The sequence below is a fragment of the Peromyscus maniculatus genome, chromosome 15 (genome assembly GCF_049852395.1).
Source record: "Peromyscus maniculatus bairdii isolate BWxNUB_F1_BW_parent chromosome 15, HU_Pman_BW_mat_3.1, whole genome shotgun sequence".
Taxonomy (NCBI): domain Eukaryota; kingdom Metazoa; phylum Chordata; class Mammalia; order Rodentia; family Cricetidae; genus Peromyscus; species Peromyscus maniculatus.
This window is the reverse complement of record NC_134866.1, coordinates 18860166-18875972: the sequence shown is the minus strand read 5'-3', so window position 1 is coordinate 18875972 and position 15807 is coordinate 18860166. Positions and strand designations below refer to the sequence as shown.

At 36.1% G+C, this 15807-nt stretch overlaps 1 protein-coding gene across 3 annotated transcripts in view; it reads left to right on the top strand.

Annotated features, from left to right (window-relative positions):
* The window catches only part of Cdh12 (cadherin 12), a 993285-nt gene that overhangs the window by 331303 nt on the left and 646175 nt on the right, over positions 1-15807 (top strand). For all 3 annotated transcript variants that reach the window (XM_076551719.1, XM_076551718.1, XM_042261391.2), the window contains exon 2: positions 2046-2140. The gene's annotated coding sequence lies outside the window, so the exon portion shown is untranslated. The remainder of the gene's footprint in view (positions 1-2045; positions 2141-15807) is intronic.

Here is a 15807-nt window from a genome sequence, read left to right as displayed (position 1 = left end):
CCCTGATGATTAGGGATGTTGAGCAATACCTTAAATGTCTTTCAGCCATTTGAGCTTCTTCTCTTGAGAATTTTTGTTTAGCTCTATAGCCCATTTCTTAATTGGACTGTTGGTCGTTTTGATGTCTAATTTTTTGAGTTCTTTATATATTCTGAATATCAGCCCTCTGTCAGATGTGGGGTTAGTGAAGATCTTTTCCCATTCTGTAGGCTGCTGTTTTGTCTTATTGACCGTGTCCTTTGCTCTACAAAAGCTTCTCAATTTCAAAAGGTCCCATTAATTAATTGTTTCTCTTGGTGTCTGTGCTACTGGTGTTATATTTAGGAAGTGATCTCCAGAGCCAGTGCATTTAAGGCTGCTTCCTACTTTCTCTTCTATCAGGTTCAGAATAACTGGATTTATGTTGAGGTCTTTGATCCACTTGCACTTAAGTTTTGTGCACGGTGACAGATATGGATCTATTTGCAGTCTTCTAAATGTTGACATCCAGTTATGCCAGCACCATGTGTTGAAGATGCTTTCTTTTTTTTCCTTCGTACAGTTTTGGCTTCTTTGTCAAAAATCTACTTTTAATTTTTAAGTATATGTATGAAGCTATATATACATTTTTGGCTTACTGAGGTAATCCAGGAAAATCTTATTATGCCAAAATTCTTTTTAATCTCATCTGCAAGGATTTTCTTGACATGTAAGTAGAAATTTACACAATGTATGTATCAGACAAAAAGGTCTTTGAGACAATTCCATGTATTATAGATCATCATAAGCGTCCGTTCCTATCAACTATAAAACATTATTATAATAACCAGCACTCTTATAGGCCAATGTCACTATAAAATAGGATGTATTACTAAAGAAACTTTAAAATAAATCCTTCATTAAAGGCAACCAAATATGTTTTGAGAAATGACCTTGTTTACAGCTGAGACAAAAATACTGTGATTAAATATTAATAATAATTTAATATTAATATTACTGTTATCTTAATGTGGGATATCATATCATTCTAGCAGATACATGCTCAATGAACAAATCAGTATGTTATTAAAAAATGAAATGTAAATTAAAGAGTTCACAAAGACCAAAGATGAACTCATTTGAGCTACAAACTAACCAACACAGTATTAATTAGATTACAACTCACAATACTAGATAGAAAACTGAGTTCCCACTGGTGCACATAAATCATTGAATAAGTGTATGAATTGATGAATGATCAAATAATGAAAGAAAGGTCACAAATAGGGAAATATTTCTTATAAAAAATTATAAGCTTTTAGCAAAGTATTTCTCCCATGAACATGCATAACTTAACCTCTCTTGAGTTTTGACTGTTCATGTGTTTGAACTCAATACTGTATATATTACAAAGGGAGATCCTAAGTAACTTCAAGGTAAAGAGCTTTGTATTTCTTTTTTCCTTGTGAGCATAGCCTTTAAAAGCTGAGCCATCTCTCTTGCCCAAAGGAACTGTGTAATAAACCACAATTAACACTTAATATCAAAAGCGTAAGTTATGTTGACAAGCTCCCTGGTTATAAAGGAATGTGAATGACTCTTAACTTCTAGATCTCTCCCTTCAACCCCTCTTCACAGTCTAACCAGGTGAAATGCAGGCGATAAATTTCAGGTGAGGCCCATGTTCTGTACTATGTAAAATGAACATTACTTTTCAAAATTTTCATGATTACTAAAAGCAAGGAAAGCCTAAAAAATAAACTACATTTACAATAGGAAGCAGAGGACACTCAATGACTAAAGTGTGGTACCCAGGTATGAAAAATTGAAATCAAGAGAAGCATGAAACAATGAATCAGTATTTGCTACTTATGGTGTAGTTATCGCAATCTGTCAGAAGCTGTGGCCAGTGTACCTTCATAAGATTCTGATGAAATAGTAGATTCTGATGTTAATGAGATAATAAATTGTTGGGTTCCTATGAACTTCCCATCTTGTATTGACATGTTTTAATTTAATAGAATTTACAAACACATACATGTTTAAAGGTAGTGGACATTCACATTCTGTGTATGCTTTTTTTCTAGCTCAGTTACCTGACTGGTCCATTTTCTGGGGATTGTAATCAAGTTGGAACTCAATAGAAGTCTGGAGTACTGAGAGGATGGTAGCCTTTTTAAAGGTTGGTGACATATCTTATCCAGAATATGTGCCTTTTAGCTCAAAATAAATACCTCCAAGAACAAATTCATATAAAGCTTTAAAATATTTATTTCATCTTAAATTGGAATATTAAAGTTTTTATATATTTATAGAAGGTTATTCTAGATTTCATGAAACTGATGTGATCTTTTCTTTTTCCAAGGAGTCTATTTTATTTCTTTATAATATTTTCTCATACCTTTTAAATGAATATATAGATTTGAGAAAACCTAGCAGTTTTCTTTTTCTTAAAACAAAACAAAACAAAAACCACAAACAAATGGATATCCTTTTTCTACCATCTGTTTTATGATACATTTTCTACCCTTTCATAATTGGTGACAGTATTTGTGCTCAGCCACATGTGTCTCATGATGATGGTATATATCAGAAGGAGGTTTTAAATGAGGATACAGAAAGTAACACACTTTCTCATCTTTATGATTTTTATTACGGCTCAGCTATGTTCAGTTGCTGTTTTGCTGGCAACTCTAGACTGGTTTTCCTTGTGGATGGCAAGGATCTGCCCCCTGATATTTAAACATTTAGTTAACCTTTATGGACACAGCAATTAAACTGCTTCTGTGACACTTCCCATCTGGTAATGATAGAATCTATTCTTAGGATCTAGTTGAAACAGCCTTGGTATTCTCTGTTCCTGATCAGTGATCAATTAAGATTAACCATTACTGGAGAATTTCAGAAAGAAAAGGGTAAAGGGGTAAGGCAGGCACGTCATTAAACCCATGTGCCTCTATGGATCTTGCTGTAGTATTTGTAAAAAATTCTTCATGCATGCTGGTATTTGGTAGGTATAAAACTGAATATTTTTATTATGTCATTTGTGAGATTAACTTATTCAAAGCATGGTGGACTTCAATCTATTTCTATAACATCAAGTAATTCCAACTGTTGGCTTGAGTAAAAGTTGTACAGTGTTTGGATAAATTTTCCAAATAAAAGTAAACTTTAAAGTGAAATTAACTGTTTTGTGTTTCAAGGGTGGATCTCTGTCTCCTTTGGTCATCTATTTTTTTTATTAATAATTGTCATCAATATTTAAATTTTTATTTGGGAAGTAGCTTATCTTGATATTGAAAATCTGATTTATTGAAAAGATATATCTATTCTTAAATCTTTTATCATGATTGATTTTGGAGTAAGATTTTTATTATGCATTATAAATATAATAATATAAATTAATATTCCTATTAATACCTGTCATTGGTACGTTGCCCTCTTATAAGCCTATGATTACTTCAATCTAGATACTTTATATAATGTAAAATGAATTTGTTAATACTAAGCCTTCTAAAGTAATTGTTAATATATATTTGTAGTGATGAAAATCACTCCCAAGGCCTCATAGAGCTAGACAAATGTTTTATAACTGACCATCATGCACAGACTCAATTAAAAACACTGAATGTGTCTTTTTCTCCTAAATTAAAGAACAGAAATTCAATCTTCTTAAGGGTCTTGTGTTTCATTCTGTGACCTAACTGAATTTGTAACAAAGACTAAAAAGAAGTTGATAATTTTTTTGTATAGGATAATTTAAAGATCTCAACTTGATAAAAGACAACATAAAAATATCAAGATGATCAGGCCTCATTAATGAGAATGCATTTCCCACTGTTTAAGATATTGAAAGAGAATATTTTTGACAATGTTTTCTTAATATTTTCACAAAATTCACCTGTGAAAGCAGTACTGAAACTAACCTCCTTAGAATCAAATAATGAAATGTCTATCGATAATAAAGCTATAGGTATATAAAATTGACCTTATTAATAAGAATGTTGTATTTTATTATTTTAATTTCAAATAGAGCATACTCTGGGGTCCATTTTAGCTCAATAATTTCTTATAATTATCATTGAACAACAGGAGAAATGTTAACTTCTGAAACATGTTACTAAATTCAGTAAACAATTATACTTAGGACTTCTCTGTTAAATACATTGACTTCTTATAGATAACCATATTTATTATATAGATCATGACAAAAATAAAAAGTAGGGAATTTTGTCTGGCAAACTTTAAAGCATTTAGATATTTATGAAATTAAGTGGATATTCAGTATAAGAAAATTTGGCAGATAAATCTGGAAGAGTAGATGACGGAGATCAGTGAAAGGGACTAGAGTATGGGGTTCTGTTACACAGAATACAATATTTTGTTGTTGCTGTTTATTTTTGAATGTAGAAAGAAACACCTGAACAGGGTTGTAGCTAGGGGACAGCAGGGAATGGGTTCCTAAGATAATTATTTGACAGTACAGTTAGTACATATAAGTTTCTGACATTTTAGAAGCCCAAGTTTAATTTTGTTCTGTGCACCCTTTCCTACACAAAGTAAAGAAAATTGCTTGTATTTATTTGATAGTAAAGACATTAATTTTTCTTGAGGGATATTTATGTTGTATGAGACTTTAAATAAAAATATTCAGGATTGAAGCTTAGTTGTTTTTGGGGGGATGTTTTAAAAATTTTTGGTGGTGAGGAGACAAACTTGAGGTGAAAATAATGTTTTCAAAATGAGCTCTTGACAGAAAGAGACAAGCAGATATAGGAACTATCTTTGGAGAGAGAAAAAATAAGTCCTCAGAGTATCAGTTTGAGTGGCAGGTCCTGACCCTCAGGAAACACCAGCTCAGAGCTGCTGATGAGGTGAAACTCACATCCTGATGGAGACAGAGCAAGCAGCAGGACTGCTCAGCTGGAGTGAGGAGGACATTTCTGCTTCCAATGCTCACAGGACTCTGCTGACTTCACCACTGGGGCTCCAAACATGATTCCCAGAACCTTAATTTTAAATGGACTTTTTAAGAAACAAGTAGAGATCCACTTGTAAATTGTTACTACAGTTTCTCCAGCTAGGATTTACTTTGGGTGGTAATTAGCAGATCTAAAGGAAATAAATGGAGAGAATGCCTAATTTGGGGGATTGTCAAAGGTTAATAACTTGAGACATGCCTATTAGGATCTCACAATGGTCTTGTCATTGGGAATTATGTTTCATCATCCACATAAATTAACAAGTATGGAAAAGACAAGGAAATGAAGAATCAATTGATTATTTCAACCTGACCTCTTTCAGAATTTTCATTCAAAAGAAAGATTCTCCCAGTCTTTACCATGACTACAAATTTCCAGAACTGTTAAACCAAGTTCACTTTGAGAACTATCAGCAGAAGAAATTCTACAAAGATTCTCCCATTTTACACAATTTTCTTCTTCATTTATTTGTTTAATTTTTAATTTTAAGTGTCATAGGACACAGTGTGGCACTAAAATATTCAAGACTGACAGAGCAAGGGTCATTTGCATGGATTTTATTCCATGGAACAATTTTCAATGACTTTTAAATGTCACTGTTTTGTGTAAACCTTAAGATGCTATCCTTTCAATAACGATAAAAGACACAGGAATAAAAATGTAGTTTTTGCTTTTCTTGTATCTTTAAAATTGTCCTGGTCATATGCTGTGCCACTTTAATATTACATGTCAAGTCACAGTATAGGACATTGCTATATCATTCTAGTTAGCTAGCATTCCCTCAGTACATAAGCAGTGAGCATAGAGATCCTTTGTTCTAATAAAAAAGTACTGCAGGCGAGATGAAGAGAATGCTCGGTTATGGTCTATGGAACAACAATCCATAATTTACTTTGCAGATGTCTGTGTAATTTAAGCAGCAGGCAGAACAAGTGCACAGTTGTAGCTGCTCCAGGGAGAGGATATCAAGAGGCTCATAAATCATGGTGAGGATTAAAAGCCATGAGCATTCATCTTCTTAACCCTGTAATGCAATCTGGAAGCGCCAAGTATCACAACACACAGAGCAACACCCTTTGTGCAGGGAGAGAAGGTGTCAGCGATGTGAAGACTTCTCTCAATTAGCAATGACCTCCTGATTTGCAAGTCAGCGGAACATGATTTTAAAGTTGATTAAAAAGATACCTCCTACATACTAAATTAAATTGAATAAGCAACAAAGTACATTTCTGGGCGATAGAAAACCTACTTAAGCCACAGAGAAATGTTAATAATTTGTTAGAGTGAATACATTTCTTCCAGAACAGTATATAGAAAATCACCTTAAAGCTATCTAATCCCCATAGGTCCTTATGTTGAGACAACAATAACTTTTTTTTTAACTTCCTTTCATTTTACATATCAACCCCAATGCCATCTCTCCTCTTCTCTCCCCACGCCCACCCCCAAGACATTCCATCCCTCATCCACTCCTTAGAGGGGGTAAGGCCTCCTATGGGGAGTCAACAAAGTCTTACATGACAATTTGAGGCAGGACCAAGCCCCTCCCTACTGCATCAAGACAGTCTAAGGTATTCCACTATAGGAATGGGCTCCAAAAAGTCAGTTCATGCACCTGGGAGAAGTCCTGACCTCACTACCAGGGGCCCCACAAACAGATCAAGCCACACAACTGTCACCCACATTCAGAGGGCCTACGAGGTCTCACACAGGTTCCTCAGCATTCAGTCCAGGGTCCATGAGCTCTCACTAGCTCCAGTCAGCTGTCTGCGGTTGTCCCTGTCATGCTCTTGACCCTCCTTGCTTATATGGTGTCTCCTCCCTTTCTTCATCTAGACTCAGGGAGCTCAGCCCAATGCTTGGCTGTGGATCACTGCGTCTGCTTCCATCAATTACTGGATGTAGGTTCTGTGATGACAGTTAGAGCAGTCACCAATCCGATTACAGGGAAGGCCAGCTTAGGCACCCTCTCCACTATTGCTAAGAGTCTTAGCTAGGGTCATCCTTGTGGATTCTTGGGAATTTCCTTAGTACCAGGTTTCTCCCTAACCCCATAATGTCTCCCTCTATCAAGATATCTCTTTCATTGTTCTCCCTTTCTGGCCCCCCAAATCGGCCATCATGAACCCTCATGTTCCCTTCCCCCATCCCCTCCCTTCTACTCCCCCCTCCCAGTTTACCCAGGAGATCTTAACTATTTCTTCTGCCTGGGGCCCACCATGTCTGTCTCTCTTAGGGTCCTCCCTTTACCTAGCTTCTCTGGGGCAACAGAATACTTTTAAGTAATGAAATTTCATGAGGAAATTCTAACTCAAGAGTACTCCATGGTTGGTGATTCAGGCAGCTGGTTCTCTCCTATAACATTTAGTAAATAAATGATCTGTTACTAATTGTTTATATTTGAAAAATTATTCTAATCAAATGTCTTTGGATACAAATGAGTAAATTCTACACAGTGGGGAAGTTTCATTTTGTTCTGAGGGTAAAGACCTTAATCAAATTTGAAAGGTTTGAAAAATAATAGTTCGTTAATTTTTCTGGTATTTTTTAAAATCAAGTTCATGATACAATTAACATCCTAGTTATATAAAAATACAAGAATAGGCCAGAAAAATAATGTGATCACTATTGAATGAGAATTTTGAAACTATTTGACAATGTATGTGGAATCTTTTTCCCCTAGCAAATAGCAAATGTCCCTTGGCCATGATTCCTTATGCTAATACTTACCTATTATGGTGAGAGTTAAATAATCATGACTGACAGATATTTTCTACATATGTTTGACCTGATTTTTTTATGTTTATAACTTAAAATGGCTTGGTCTTGCTTTCAGAAAATGATACAGCCCTTTCTTTGATAACAGAATGAATAAAATGCCAGATACATTCATTTAGGTGACATCCACACTCTGTATAACGTATTCAACTATTAAATTGCCCATGCCAGACCCAAATAATGATCCATTTTGAGGGGAGAAGGCTAAATTCTAGCTCTTTGTACATTTTTGCTGCTACTTTTTCTTTCTGTGGGATGATGATTAAGCATTCTTAAGTTGATAAAAGCCCAAACTATTATGCTGCTGGCTTGTACACATTTGTGTCTTTATATTTTCTGACAAGAACATATTTATTAGTTACTATTCTAGAGAGGTAAGGGGCAAAATAAAGCAAGACTGGATATTAAGGAAAAATAAATAAATTTATGGTTTATATTTGGATTAAGAATAAAGAAAATGACTTCTTAGCTACATCTGTCATTTAATTGTAAGCATTAAGCCACAGGATCTTCTTATAAATAATAGATTCCCATTATAAAGATAAAGCATTTATCTCCATGGCCACTTTTAAATAATTATTGCACAGACACAATTGCCTCTATTTAAGCATTTTATCATGTGTACATATATTAAAACATTATGTTGTACCTCATTAATATCATTCATAAATTTAAGCTAAATTAACAGTTGAACAATGAATGTGCAAGAGAGATAATCTTTATTTAAATATATTGATCATCATTTTCCCTATATTGGTATTATTTCTCTTATTCTTTACATTTTCACAAGAGCATACAATGTATCTTGATCCCAGCCACTTTTACATTTTCTCCAGCAACACTCCTAGGAACCTCCATAACGGGTTGGGGTTTTAGCTCAGTGGTAGAGTGCTTGCCTAGCAAGTGCAAGGCCCTGGGTTCGATCCTCAGCTCAAAAAAAAAAAAAAAGGAACCTCCATAACATTATCATCACTTTTAAAAGTTCCTTTATAATTTGAATATCTTAGTGAAATTAGTGACATACCAGCAAATAATAACCTCTCCTCGAAAATTTCTTACTATTTTCTTCTATTCTACAGAAAACATCCACACTCATGACAATGTACAGTTAATTGCATACAAATAGATTAATTTTCTTGAGTATTTTTGTTGTAGTCTTTATATTAGGTGTGGCATAGATTATTTTCTGAGTTATGAATAAATTATTTAGGACTGTTAACCATTCCAATGCATGTTATATATATAGTATATAGACTTACCAAATTATAATTGGGAATACATATGCATCTACAAATAGACATGCATGTAAAAAGAAGTGATGGAAAAAGACCAATTTGAAGGAGAGTGGGAAGGAGTATATCTGTGAGCTTAGAGAGAGAAATTGGAAGGAATAAACATTGTAATTAAAATACAATTTCAAAATAAACAAGAAAATGAAAAAAAATGCCATGCCTGACAATAAAATATTTATGGATTAAACATTATTGAAAATACCTTACAGAAAAATATATCTGTACTGCCAGGAGAGTTTTGTAGCTCCAGAAGAGAAGAAAAATAGTACAGTAGTTTTCAAACTGTAAAAATATATTTAGATGATAATTTTCTAATAAAATAACTTTGAAAATAGTTTAAAAGGTATCTTGGTTTGCTTTCTATTGCTATGATAAAACACCAAAAGCAGTTTGGGAAGGGGTGGTTTATTTGGCTTATATACCATATTCATAATCCATAGTTGAGGGAATCCAAGGCAGAAATTCAAGTAGGGCAGGATCTGGAAGAAGGAACTGTAGCAGAGACCATGAAGGATCTGTTTGCTTTCTTATTCTTTCTTTCTTTTTCTTTTTCTTTTTTTTTTTTTTTGGTTTTTGAGACTGGATTTCTCTGTGTAGTTTTGGTGCCAGGCTGGTCGCGAACTGACAGAGATCCGCCTGGCTCTGCCTTCCAAGTGCTGGGATTAAAGGCGTGCGCCACCACCGCCACCGCCACCACCGCCACCACCACCTGGCTCTGTTTGCTTTCTTGTACATACAAGCAACAGGGATGGTGTTGCTCATAGCTGACTGTCATCCCACATCAATCATCAATCAAAAAACTGCCCCATAAGCTTGCCAACATATTGGCCTGGTGGTGGCTTTTCCTCAATACAAATGGGAAAATGAGAAAGCTAAGACTATCAGAGTACAAATTCCAGAAGGAAATAGAATTTTGGATCATCAGTGTATGACACCTTTGATGTACAATATGGTGATATTTTATTTGTGCTGAAATGTGGTGATATTTTATTTACATGTTAATAAATAAAGGTTGCCTGGAAATCAGAGGGCATAGCCAGCCTTAAACATAGAAGTCAGACAGTGGTGGTACATGCCCTTAATCTGATCACATGGCAAGAAGAGTCTCTGTGTGTTTAAGGACACACTAGGGAACAACCAAGCATGGTGACAAACGCCTTTAATCCCAGTACCAAGCATAGAGACCTGCAGGTCTGTACAGACAGGCAATGACAAGGAATTGAGGTCACTGGGCTAAGAGCCGAAGAGAAGGCAGAACATCAAGGCAATAAGGGCACAGGTTAGATAGGAAGAAGCTCTCTCTCTCTAGGGAAGCTATGGTGCCATGGTGAGCTAAGGTTATCTGGCAGTTCTCACTATTTCTCTGATCTCTAAGGCATTCACCCCTGTCTTTGGCTCTATGTTTCTTATTTAATAAGAATGTTTAGAAATTTGTCTACAATACACAGATGCCAGCAAGTGGTCCAAGGTGCTGAGGTTAGGAGAGAATAGAGAGGTGATAAGGTCTCATGGACAGTGGGACTTTTCAGAGGAGTATAAGGGCCTTGTTTGTTTGTTTTGACTAAATATGGAAATCATTAAAAGCACTCCATTAGTCAGGAACCATTTAACTCCTGTTAATTCCAATGCAGGGACACAGGTGGAGTAGAAAAGTTCTTCTTAAGGGAAGGTGAGATATGAAAGTAGCTATAAACTAGGAGAAGTCTGACGATCAAAAGCCAGGAAACTAAGATGAGACATTCTGATGCTGATAATGAGGTGGGTTGTAAAGATGTTCTGAGAAGTGGCAGCATGCTTCTGTTACAAAGCTGAGTGTGTAAAACCTGCTTTGCCTTTAAACATATAAGAAAAAAATGTCGACTAGACACAGAGTCACAGTCATATACAACTCAAGGGTGAATTCTTTCTGGTATATAAATTATATTTAATTGGCTTTAATTCATTTAGTTCTCAAACCATATCCTGTATATGTCACACACTATTCAGCTTTTCACAGGTATTAATTCATTAAACAAATCCTCCTAGGGCTAGTGTGAGATAGGCATTATTAATATTATACTCATTTGTGGATCTGAAAGGGGAACCCAAGAGGATACAGGAACATTCTCTCTAAGATCACATACCTGGGAGGTGGCAGAATGGACAGAGGTCCAGACACGATGCTATGATCTGAGCAGCGTGTCACGTGGTTTTGTTACAAAGGGAACTTTAGCAGACAAGGCTCTGGGGCATCCTTCTGGAAAGGTCAGCGAGATTAGAAGAGAGGAAAATAGGCCGAAGAAAGTAGTCAGCGAAGGAGAACGAGTTAGAAGGGTGAAATGAAATTCAGCAGGGATTGTTTCATCTGGGTCAAGTGCTGTTGAGGATAGAAAGAGATCCGGGCAGAAAAACAGTTATCGTAGACTTGGCTGTTTATATCAACAAGAGCAGTGATGATGCAATAGCGAGGATAAGTTTGATGAGAAATTGGTGGGTGGGCTTAACTGATACCAATGCATACGCTTGTAAGCAATTTCTGGAAAGATACACTTGCATCTTGTGCAATATTTTAAAGTAAATCATGGTATAACTATTTGTTGATGTAACCAACCGTCTTATTAAATAAGAAACACAGAAACAATGTAGAAGAGAAAGCCGAGAGGTCAGAGCTCAGAGTTAAAATCTCATCCTTCCTCCTGCTGTCCCAGCTTCCCGAAAGAGAGCTACTTCCTGTGTGTAAGTCAATTTTCCAGTCATTCTGCCTTCTCATTGGTTGTAAACCCAAACACGTGACTGCCTCGTCACTGTCTGAATGTACAGCCCCTTAGGTCTTAAAGGCATATGTCTCCAATGCTGGCTGTATCCCTGAACACACAGAGATCTATGGGATTAAAGGCGTGTGTCACCACCGCCACACTCTGTCTATGGCTCTAATAGCTCTGACCCCCGGGCAACTTTATTTATTAACATACAATCAAAATCACATTTCAGTACAATTAGAGTACCACCACAACTATTCATAGCTCAAAATTTGTCCACCCATCTCCAAATTTGAACACACATTTTGATGACCAAGGAGAGATCACCCTAACATGATTCTCAGTGCAAACTCAATCGCAGTCTTTCATCATTTTCTCTAGAGCATAACCATTGGATTTTGGGGGATTACAAATTTTTATCAGCAAAATTAGAAAGAAATCTACACCAGGAGAAAGAACGCGGCCCTTTGAATCAACTAAGCAAGGTTTATATGGGCTCACAGGGACTGAAGAGGGAAGCATGGTGCCTCCACGGGTCTGCAACAGGTCCTCTGTGCCCATGTTATGGCTCTTAGCTCAGTGTTCTTGGAGCACTCCGAACAGTGAGGGTGGGTGTATCACTGACTCTTCTGCCTGCTCTTGGGACTCTTTTCCTTCTGGGTTGCCTTGTCCAGCCTATATAGGAGGGCTTTTGACTTGTCTTATTATATCTTGTTTTGTCCTGTTTGGCTGTTGTCTCTTGGTGCCCTGCTCTTTTCTGGAGAGGAAATAGGTAGAGTGGATCTGGGGGAGAAGAGAGGTGAGGAGGACCTGGCAGGAGTTGAGGAAGGGGAAACTGTGTCAGGATGTGTTGTACAAGAGAAAACTCTATTTTCAATATATATATAAACAACTGTGATTTGCTGTTAGTAAACCACTAATTTACTCTTAGTTACATAGCATATTCTACAACAGGCCTTATGGAGTTTCATCGATGTAGCAGTTGTGTTTTACTCAGGTCACTGAATATAAGCACAGATTTTTGCTGGATTACCTATATTCCTATTCCACTTAGACATTTTTCAGTAGTGTGACTTGGTGCCCATACCTTGCCTCTCTTCCTTTATTCACAATGTAAAACACTGTAGTTCTTCAAATAGCATGCATCCTATAGGATTATATGAACTAATCTTTTCTGCATTCAGTTTGTTTATGTCTATTTCTGCTTGTGCATGTGAGTGCCATCCACATAGAGGCCAGAAGGGTGTGTTGGATACATGGTCTGAACCACCAAGAATGATACATGTTCTGAACCACTGAGCAAACCCTTCAGCCCCTGTACTTCCCATTTTTAAGTATGTAGTAGAACACTTGGTCTTTGGTGGGCTAGTTCACATACTTTTTAATAAAGCAGAGATGTTTTTCTCTGGGTTTTGGCAGTAATGAAGTGCTGTCCTCTTCTACATGACCATTTCTGAGAATCAACAGATCTCCTGGCACTTCAAATCAGCTGAGAGTAATTGCAGATATGTATGAGTTGCATATTCAGATTATAATTATTTTCATAGGTTCCATTATTATACTTTTAATGGAACTTAAATTTGTACCTTCTTCATAGCTGCCTCATCATTCTATTACTGAAATGTCTGAAATGATCAATTTCCTGACATAAATTCATGTTTCTATGTAATATGATACATATGCATATATCCAAAGTTGTTATATATTTTTCACGTTCATATTTCTTTAAAGTCATCACTCCTTTATAGAAGATGCTACCTAAACTGGGAAGATATAAGATTCTTCAATATAACAACTCATTCCCTCAAACATATTTAGTTATCTTTCCTAGTAATTGAGTTATATTTTTGAAAATGTTATCATTTTCTCTGTTTTAACTACTAACGTTCCACACCTGCATATCTAACTAAGACAAGTGATGTTCAGAGCTTTATTCATCACTTTTAATGGATATTTCTGTGAAGAGTGATATTCTCCTTCAAATTTTTTGCTATATTGGAGAGACAGATGGATAAATTTATTCCTTAAGCATGATTTTCATTCTGTTTCTTTTCATGTTCTTAGAAATCTATTCTCTTGCCTCAAGGGATGCCTGCCTTCTAAGCACAATTTGAAACTAGATAGAAAGCATGTGTCCTATGCAAGCCTTGGGTCTGTCAGTAGCAGAAAGAAAGAGAGAACTGCTTCTCCAGTTGTGCAAAAGGAACTTGTTATTCTTGTACCTGGTGTTCATTTAACAGTGCAAGGGGCTGCGCTGTGATCTTTTAATACTTAGATTATCACCTTCTTTTCTTTCAAAGTGATAAAGATATTCTTAAAGGGAGTATTGGTTCATGACTCAATTTTTTCATTCTTATCACAGAGTGCTCTTGGGTCTACCAAAATCCATCAGTAAATTTTAGTCAAATAGTTAACCTTAGCTTACATATCTCACAAAGATATTAATGATCCTTTTTGTTTACTTGTTTGTTTGTTTTATCATCTTTATTTCAAACCACTCCCCTCACCTTTGAAGAAATGCAAAACCTTATATCCTATGAAATTGTCTCAGGCACCACTTTCCCAAGCTGAGGGATTCAGAATCTCAATCTGGCTCAGACTTACCCTCCTTCCTGTATCACACTGCTTCCCCTGATCCTGCAGCATCCCATTGCTGACATGTACAATGTTTTCCATCCTCTATAAGTCCTTCATATCCAAACCCTATTTCATGTATCTTCTAACCCATCTTATTTATTTATATTCTGTTTTTTGATGTATATTTATTCTTTATGTTTTGGTATTAAATTATGAATCTATTTTATGGTCTATTAGCTTTATCTCAAACTTTTGTTTACTGTGCCTCGTAAGTGCAATGTATTTCTTTTGCACTGTCCTTCTTTTCCTTTAATCCTCTTCTACTCAACACCTCAGGGTATCCTTACACTTCATACTTTTAATGGAATGGCTTTATCTCATGCCATGTGTGAAACCTGTAAAACTATAAAGCTTTTCTGAATGTTCTATTCATCACATTGTGCATTTCTTCAGGAACAGGTGTTAAAAGGAAAAGGATAGCTTTTTATCTAATGAGTAAGGTAGAATACATCTTATCCAAAGAATTGTTACATTTAATACGTAGTTCCATCCCATAATATAGACTTAGACCTATAATAATCAGTGACTTGGTGTCTTAGTCAGTGTTCTGTTACTGTGAAGAGACACCATGAGCAAGGTAACTCTTACAACAGGAAACATTTAAATTGGGGGTTTGCCCAGAGTTCAAAAGGTTTATTCGAGCCGGGCGTTGGTGGCGCACGCCTTTAATCCCAGCACTCGGGAGGCAGAGCCAGGCGGATCTCTGTGAGTTCGAGGCCAGCCTGGGCTACCAAGTGAGCTCCAGGAAAGGCGCAAAGCTACACAGAGAAACCCTGTCTCGAAAAGCCAAAAAAAAAAAAAAAAAAAAAGGTTTATTCGAATACTATCATGGTGGTGAGCATGACAGCCCATAGGTAAGCACTGGAGCAGTCTCTAAGAAGGATACATCCTGATCCATTGGGAGAGAGGGAGAGAGAGAGAGAGAGAGAGAGAGAGAGAGAGAGAGAGAGACTATGAGCCTAGCAAAGTCTTTTGACACCTCAAAGCCTACCCTCAATGACAGACTTCTTCCAATAATGTCACAGCCTAGCAAAGTCTTTTGACACCTCAAATCCTACCCTCAATGACAGACTTCTTCCCATAATGTCACATCTTGCTGAAATTATCAAGTCTCATTTTCTGTATCTTAGGCTACGTTTCTCAAAGAAGTAGAAACAGGTACCCCGTTACAAGAACATACATTAGGTGAAACACTCATAAATATTTGTAATTCCAAATCAAAATTATAGATAAATGACAAGATGAAGTTATGAACCAAATCTTATCTAATTCAGAATCTTGATTCTAGTTTTGATAATAAAAGCATTTTTTAAATAATTTTATTTTAATATTATTTATTAAACATACAAGTTTTAGGAGACATAAGTACACATAAGTATTCTAAGAGACTCTATGAGAGGCATCAGGCCATGCAGCAGTGGT